Source organism: Elephantulus edwardii, unplaced genomic scaffold (genome assembly GCF_000299155.1).
Source record: "Elephantulus edwardii isolate Elephantulus edwardi_28Jun2011 unplaced genomic scaffold, EleEdw1.0 scaffold00071, whole genome shotgun sequence".
NCBI lineage: Eukaryota > Metazoa > Chordata > Mammalia > Macroscelidea > Macroscelididae > Elephantulus > Elephantulus edwardii.
Window position 1 is genome coordinate 8,791,652 of NW_006399821.1, and position 9,293 is coordinate 8,800,944.

The following is a 9,293-nucleotide window of genomic DNA, read 5'->3' on the forward strand; positions in this document are numbered from 1 at the left end:
AATAAAAAAATAAAAAAAGATGTAAATAATGGCATTGTAAAATTTTAATTAATGTAGTAGAAAAAATATGAACGATTGAATTAAAACCAAGAAAAAATAAATCTATCATCTTTTATATGAAAAAAAAACCAAAAGAACAATGATTGAATATTTTCAATGGATGAAAGACAAGCTAGAAGAATTACAGGATTCTGCAAGCAAAATCCAAGAAGAACTAAAAAAAAAAAAAAATGCCAGGACAATGCAGATAAAACAAATGAGGCATTGGAAGCTCTGGAAAGAAGACTCTGCAATCCAGAATGTGAGGACCAGTGTCTCAGATGCTGTCAACATGTTGGAGGGCCATATAAGCAGAGTTAAAGAGATGGAATACAGAACCAGTGAAATAGAGGATAGAAGTCTCAGCATTGATCTGCTAGAAAAAAAGTCAGAATTTAAAATGAAGGAAAAGGAAGAAAGCCTAAGAATGATGTAAGACACCATCAAGAAGTATAACATGCACATAACTGGAATCCCAGAAAAGGAAAGGAGCAAGTAATGGCACCAAAAAAAAAAAGTTGTGGAAGAATAACTACATGAAAACTTTCCAGGCATAATGTAGAATGAGAGAATATATATATATATATAAAACTAAGTGAACTCGATATAGAATAGACTCCAAAAGAAAAACACCAAGGCATATCATGGTCAAATTTGCCAAAACCAAATATAAGGAAAGAATTCGGAAAGCAGCTAGGGATAAACTAACAAAGGAAAAGAAAGAAAAGACACAAGTAATCCAAATAAATAAAAGGGCAATGTCACAACAGAATGAAGTAAAATATAAAGATTAGTAATGGAGTATTATGAAAAACTATACTCAAACAAGTATGAAAACCTAGAAGAAATGGGCAAATACTTAGAAATTCACAACCTACCTAAACTGACACAGGCCAAAGTAGAACACCTGAACATATCAATTACAAAAGGAGAAATTGAACAGGTAATAAAACAAACTCCAACAAAAATAAAACAAAAAAACCCTGGACAAGATGGTTTTACTAGTGAATTTTATCAAACATTCAGAGAAGAATTGTCACCAATTATACATAAAGTACTTAAGAAAATAGAAAAAAGATGGAATTCTCCCAGACTCATTCTATAAAGCAAACATATTAATAATACCAAACTCAAGTAAATACATGATCAAAATAAAAACCTATAGGCTAATAATCTCTCTCATGACCATAGATGCAAAATCCTCAATAAATTTCTGGCCAACAGAATCCATAGAAAAAATACATTCAAAAATAATAATTCACTATGCAATCCTGAAGGTACATAGTTCAAGGCTCCACAGATGAAGAATGGGCAGTCTTCTCCTGTGTGATCAACTGCCTCTGAAAATCCACCAGAGGATCAACTATCATCGGTTCCAACTGTACAGTATGCAACAATAACATGACTGAGTGGGATTCATAACAAGTATGCAAGGATGGCTCAACATAAGAAAAACAATCAATGTAATTCATTATAGTAACGAAGCAAAGGACAAGAACCAAATGATCCTATTAATTGATGCGGAGAAGACATTTGACAAAATTCAACACCCTTTCCTGATTAAAACACTAAAAAAGTAGGAATAAAGGGGAATTCCCTTAACATAGAAAAAGCATATACACAAAATCAAGAGCCAACATCGTTCTCAATGGATCAAGATTAAAGGGATTCCTGTTGAGAACAGGAACTAGGCAAGAATGCTCTTTATCACCTCTCTTATTCAATATTCTATTAGAAATCTTAGAAAGAGCAATAAGAGAATGAAATAAATGGTACCCAGTTTGGCAAAGAGGAGGTGAAATTATCTCTCCATGTAAATGATATAATAGGATACTTAGAAAACCTTAAAGACTCAGCAAGAAAACTACTGGGTATCGTTGACCAATTCACCAATGTAGCAGGATACAAGATCAATATGCAAAAATCAATTGGGTTTCTATACAATGACAAAGAGAAAGCACAAATGGGGCTAAGCTAATCTTTAATCTCATTAAATAAAATTTCATTTGCCATTTGGCAGTTGCTTAAGTCAAAAATTTATTTTTGTCTGTCATCCCAAATCCAATTCTTTATATAATCTATAGACTCTACTTTCAAAATATTCAGCCATTTCTGCTGACATCACCCTAGTTAGTTTAAGCCCAAGCAACCTTTCATTTATTCAGATCAAAACTGACTCACAGATGACTTTTTTGGGAGGTTTTCAGAGGCAGCACATCACACAGGAGCATATATTACACATCCTTCTTGTGTGGAGAAGCTGATGGATTTGATCTACGCTCCTTTGGGATACAGTGCAGTCACCAGAGCTCCCTACTTCTCATCCAAATTATTGAAAAGGGGTATTCAGAATCTTTGCTTTTCTAAACCCAAATCATCTGTCACTGTACAGCCCCTGAACTTTCTATACCAAATTACCTCAAGTCATTCTTCTGCTTTCCATGATCCAAAATTATTCCAGTAAATTTGAAATTAAATTCAAATTCCAGCTATTAGCTGTAAAGCCCCATAGGCTCTCTTTCCAGCTGTTTCCTGCTCTTTTAGCCATAGGGCTCTTGTGATGATGGCCTCAGAAAATTAGGAAATCAAATTTATAACACTTCTTTTTTTTAAAAAAATGTCACATGTATATCTGCACAATAGATAAAATATATAGACACAAAATGTAAATCACAATTGAAAGTATTAAAATTTTCCTTTTTATTGCAAAATATTTCCAATTCATATCTATTACTTACATGTGATTATTATGTATTACTTTTACAATGTTGTTATTGTTGTTATGTGCCATTGAGTCGCCTGTGACTCATAGAGACCCTATGTACAACAGTCCTAAACTCTGCCCTATCCTGTGCCAATTTTACCATCTCTGACACACCTGCCCCCATTATTACCCCAATCACTGAATCAATCCAGCTCATCGAGGGTCTTCCTCTCCCACGCTGTCCCTCCACCCTCCCAAGCATGATGTCCCTCTCCAAGGACAGGTCCCTCCTTGCAACATGTCCAAAGTATGTCAGACAAAGCTTCAGAATCCTTTCCTCCAAGGAGCAGCCCAGCTTCACCCTCTCCAGGACAAACCTGTTCATTTTCCTAGCAGTCCATGGTATATTCAGTACTCTTCTCCAACATCACAGCTCAAAGACGTCAATTCTCCTTCTATCATTCCTAGTCACCGTTCAGCTCTTGAATGTATAACAAGTGATTGCAAAGACCATGGCATATATCAGGTGCACCTGAGTCTCCAGACTGACATCTTTGAACTTCAGCACTTTAAAGAGGTCTCTAACCACAGACTTTCCCATCGCAATACTTCTTTTAATTTCCTGGCTGCTGGTGCCAAGAGTGTTGACTGTGGATCCAAGCAAACCAAAACTGTGAACAATCTCAATCTCTTCACCATCCATTATGAAACTGGCAATTGGCTCAGTGGTGAGAATCTTTGTTTTCTTGATATTGAGTCTCAATCCATACTTAAGACTGCAGTCTCTGACCTTCCACAACAAGTGCTTCAGGTCCTTTTCAGTTTGAGCAAGCAAGGTTGTGTCATCTGTATAACGCAGATTGTTGATGATTCTGCCTCCAATCCTGATGCCACATTTCTCCTCATAGAGCCCCGCCTCCCTGATAACCTGTTGTGCATAAAGATTGAAATGGTTGGAGACAGGATACGGCCCTGGTGTACACCCTTCCCAATTTTGAACCATGCAATGTTTTCTTGCTTTGTTCTGATGACTGCCTCCTGGTCCAAATATAGGTTTCACATTAGCACAATCAAGTGTTCTGGGATTCCCATTCTTCTCAGAGTTAGCCACAAGAATATCATCCAGGAAGAGTGCAAAGATGGAGGAGGAAGAAAAGACCAAAATGGATGTCAGAAGAGACTCTGAATATTGCACTGCAGCGCTGAGAAGCCAAAGCAAAAGGAAGAAATCAAGACATTAAGGAGCTGAACAGGAGATTTCAAAAGGCTGTGCAACAAGACAAAGTAAAGTATTATAATGAAATGTGTAAAGAGCTGGAGTCAGAAAATCAAAGAGGCCGAACTCGCTCAGCATTTCTTAAGCTCAAGGAACTGAAGAGGAAATTCAAGCCTTGAGTTGCAGTACTTAAGGGTGCTTTGGGTAGAATATTGAGTGATCCTGCAAGTATTAAAGAAGATGGAAAGAGTATACAGAGTCATTATATCAAAAAGGATTGGCAGACACAGAAAAATTTAATGAAACAACATATAAGCAAGAGCCTATGGTGATAAAGGAAGAAGTTCAGACTGCTTTGAAAGAACTGGCTAAGAATAAGGCCCCAGGAATTGATGGTATACAAACTGACATATTTCAGTTAACAGATGCTGCCCTAGATGTGCTCACCAAGTTGTGCCAAGAAATCTGGAGGACAATCACTTGGCCAACTGACTTAGACAGATCTATATTTGTTCCCATTCCAAAGAAAGGTGATTCCACAGAGTGTGAAAATTATAGAACAATATCATTAATATCACAAGCAAGCAAGATTTTGCTGAAGATTATGCAAAAATGACTGGAACAGCACATCAACAGAGAACAACCATAAGTGCAGGCTAGATTTAGACGGAGCCGTGGTACTAGGGATATTATAGCTAATGTTAGATGGATCTTGGTTGAAAGCAATGCGTACCAGAAGAATGTCTACTTTTGTTTCATTGATTATGCAAAGGTATTTGACTGTGTGGATCATAACAAAGTGTGGCTGACTCAGAAGAATGGGAATCCCAGAACACTTGATTGTGTGTGATTGACTTTTATAATAGAATATATAAAATGGTATGCACAAAACTCATTACACTAAAAAAGATACAAAAAAAAACCCAAAACACAAAAAACTCTTTATACTCAAATGTGGAAATAGTTGTTAACTACACACAAAAATCTAGAACTAAACAGTATATGTAGAAACAAACAAAATCCTTGTTTATACAATTGTTAACATTTACTAGTGTATGTGCCAGGGACTTTCATTATCTCATATAATTCTCACAATACCCCTCTGACATGAGAACCATTATCCCTCTGTTTTAATATTGTTTTGTTAGGTAGTAGGTACGTTGACTTTGGCTCATAGTAACTCTCTGCACAACAACGGAGAGAAACCTTGCATAATCCTTCCCCATCCTGAAAATCTCAGTTGTACTTAAGCCTAGCTTTTATTGCAGTCATTGTGTCAATCCAACTTCTTGAGGATTTTCCTCTCTTTCACTGACCCTCCACATTTCCTGGTATCATGTCCTTTTTCAAAGATTAGCACATACTGACAACATGCCCTTTGGCTTCTATGGAGTACTCTGGCTACACTTTTTTGAAAACAGATTTGTTTGCTTTTTGGCAGTCAATACTCCTCAACTCAATAAGATAAACTGGCATAATGATTCAGCAAGAGTGCCAGAGATGATGAGGATATACAGGATAGGATAGAGTTCAGATCTGTTGTTCATAGGCTCTCTATGAGTCCTTATGTGACTTGGTGGCATGTAACAAGAACTCTTCACCAAAGAACTAGGTGGCATAGTCCAAAGGGAACTGTATTGCTAATCCAAGGTAGCATCTCTCTGGCAGTTTAAATTCACCAGTGGCTGGAAGGGAAAGAGATAAGCAATGTCTTCCCTTGCGATTTATTGCTTCTTAAAACATGATGGATCATTAACTCTGTGGCCTAATGGTAAGAAGCTGTGCTGCAATTCCAAAGGCACGTGATTAAAATCCACAGCTGCTTTGCTGGAGAAGAATGGACAATCACCATCTGTGTGATAAACTGCCTCTAAAAACCCACTGAAGGTCAGCTATTGGTCATTTTCAACTCTATGGAATATAAAAACAGTAACAAAACATACTGGAGGGTCAGCTATGTGTTGGTTATGATCTAATAGCAATGAGTTTGGGTTTCTTTTAGTTCGGGCTTTTTGAGTATTCATCATCTCCAGATTTCAAAGCCATTCTTTCTTCTTCAGTCTTCCTATTTCACTTTTACACACTTGTTAAGCAATTGAAAATATCATCATTAAGATCTGCCTCAGGAAAGTACTGTGGCCAAACCAAGTCACACTGCTAACTCAAAGGCTGTGTGTCTTCCTTAGTTCAAATTCACTAGGACTTTCTCAGGAGGAAGGTAATTTATATCCTTCTATCATGATTTACAGCCTCAGAAACCTGATGGAAAGCCACTATTAGTCATAACTGACTCAACACAGTGAAATTTGAGTGGTCCAAGGCACTTTCAGTCTTTAACAAACATTCAATTGCAGCTGAAAATAACCTATTTGAAGATGCAATTTAGTAGAGTCCAGGTCTGCCTGATTTAAATATCCATGTTCCGAACAGTATGCTAAGAATTGTTTCAATATCTAGTGCAAAGCTTGAAACAATCTAAATATCCCATAACGAAAGAAATGGATTTTGCATATATATAAAATCATAATCTCAGTATCTCAACATCAAGAAAACAGACATCCTCACCCTGGACCAATAGGCAGCATCATGATGGATGGAGAAAAGATTGAAGTTGTCAACAATTTCCTTTTCCTTGGATCCACAACCAACACCACCCAGCATAACAGCAATCAGGAAATAAAAGATTTGTTATATTGGAAAACTCTGCTGTTAAGGATCTCTCCCAAGGGCTGAAGGGTAACTATATCAGTTTAAAGACTCAAGTGGTCCTGATCCAAGCCATGGTTTTTAAAGTTCCTTGCTACGCATCTCAAAGTTGGACAGTGAATAAGAATGATAAAAGAATCAATACCTCTGAGTTGTGGTGTTGGAGAAGAGTACTGAATATCCTGTGCATGGATTACCAAAAGAATAAAAGAAAGTCTATCTTGGAGGAAATGCAACTCGGCTACTCCTTAGAAGTAAGGATGAGACTGTGTCCAGGGATGCCTCTCTACCCCTCTACAGCTACCACTTCAACCACTGCTAGGGAGGAGCAGCCCCCTATTGTCTTTCTCCACCCTGCATGAAGAGCTGTTCTTGCTTGGCCCTCTGGGGAGCCCCAGGTGCCAAGCACATCTGATACCTCTTTGGCCTGCCACTCGGGGAAAGAACCTGATTATAGAGACTGCTGCCCCAATGTGTGGAGACTGCCCTGCTGTATGGAGACCACCCTGCTGCAGTCCCTCCATCCTGCTGCAGGAGCACCAATATCACAAGTGAAGCTATTTTCTTCTTAAACATCACCTGGGTACCCCTGGCACCTGCAAAGCCACTACTTAAGAACACTTTGGACTCCACGTAGCTTCAGCAGTTGCCTGGTGAAGAATGCTGCTAATTCACAATCTATCTCTCTCCCTAATTGAAGCAAATCTTCCCTTGAGTCAAAGAATCAGAGAGAAATTCAGGTAAGATGACCTGACCTTCCTTCCTCTGGAGTAGTAAGCTCCTGAGCCAAGGTTATCAGAGCAAGGGCCTGGTAAGGCCCCAGGTACAAAACATTTTACCACAGCAATGACACAGAGAAGCTGACTACCTTGCACCCTACATAAAACCAAAACAAGACATCACTCAAAAAAAAGTGATCAAAACACAGAATCAAAGGATTGCCTGAAGCCAGAAAGTCTGATGGAACTTTCTGACACAGAAGTCAAAAGAGCAATGTTTGAATACTTCCAATAGGTGAAAGATGAACTCAAAGGATTAAAGGATTCTGCAAGCAAAAGCCAAGGGGAACTTAAAAAAAAATAAACTCCAATAAAATACAGATAACATAAATGAGGCATTGGAGGCTCTGAAAAACCATGGAACCACAATCTAGAATATGAAGACCAGTGTTTCAGATGCTGTCAATATGTTGGAGGGTTATACGAGCAAGCTGAAGATATGGAACACAGAACCAATGAAATAGAAAATAAAATTCTAAGCACTGATCTGCTAGAGCAAAAAAGCAGAATCAAAAAGGAATGAAAAAGAAGAAAGCCTAAGAATAAAATGGGACACAATCAAGAGGAATAAAGTGGACATAATTGGAATCCCAGAATCAAAAGAAGTACAGGAACCAAGAAAGTTGTGGATGAATTACTAGAAGAAAATTTTCAAGGCATATTGAATATTGAGATAATGTATATACAAGAAGCTAAGCAAACTCCATATAGAATAGACTCCAAAAGAAAAACATCAAGGCATATCATAGTCAAATTTGCCAGAACCAAAGATTAGGAGAGAATTCTGAAAGTAGCTAGGGAGAAATGAAGAAGAAACCTACAAGGGAGAACAAATAAGATTAAATGCTGATTTCTCAGCAGAAATCAGACAAGTAAGAAGACAGTGGAAGGACATATCAAAAATGTTGTACCCAGCAAAACTGTCCATCAAATATGACAGAGATGAATATATTCTCAGAAAAGCAGAACCTAAGGAAGTTTGTAAGATCAAAACCAGTGTTTCAGGAAACACAGAGGGAAGTCCATCTTACAGAGATGTCACAGAATGGACCAAAGTAAACAGCAACAACACCAAAAAGAATTGCTAAAGCGATAGCAATAAAATCTTGCCTTTCAATCATTAGACTGAATGTGGGTGGTTTAAATGCACCAGTGAAGATTAAAGAGTAGCAGATTGCATTTAAAAAAATAAAACCCGCTCATTTAGCACAGCAGCGGACTTGAGGTATGTTTTTTTTCCCCTCTCCACCACCTAGGACTTTCACTAAGCAACCATGTCTAAGGGCCCTGCGGTTGGCATTGATCTTGGCACCACCTACTCCTGTGTAGGGGTCTTCCAGCATGGGAAAGTGGAGATCATTGCAAATTATCAAGGCAACCGGACCACGCCAAGCTATGTCGCATTTACCAATACCGAACGACTGATTGGTGATGCGGCAAAGAATCAAGTTGCAATGAATCCTACTAACACAGTATTCGATGCCAAACGTCTCATTGGACGAAGATTTGATGATGCTGTTGTGCAGTCTGATATGAAACACTGGCCCTTCATGGTGGTGAACGATGCAGGCAGGCCCAAGGTCCAAGTAGAATATAAAGGAGAGACCAAAAGTTTCTATCCAGAGGAGGTGTCCTCTATGGTTCTCACAAAGACGAAGGAAATTGCAGAAGCCTACCTTGGGAAGACTGTTACCAATGCTGTTGTCACTGTACCAGCCTACTTCAATGACTCTCAGCGCCAGGCTACCAAAGATGCTGGAACCATTGCTGGCCTCAATGTCCTCCGAATCATCAATGAGCCAACTGCTGCTGCTATTGCTTTTGGTCTAGACAAGAAAGTTGGTGCTGA

General features: G+C 38.4%; 1 pseudogene; it reads left to right on the forward strand.

Annotated features, from left to right (window-relative positions):
* The first annotated feature begins 8,718 nt into the window (after positions 1-8,718).
* Positions 8,719-9,293, forward strand: part of LOC102877530 — a 9,684-nt pseudogene continuing 9,109 nt past the window's right edge.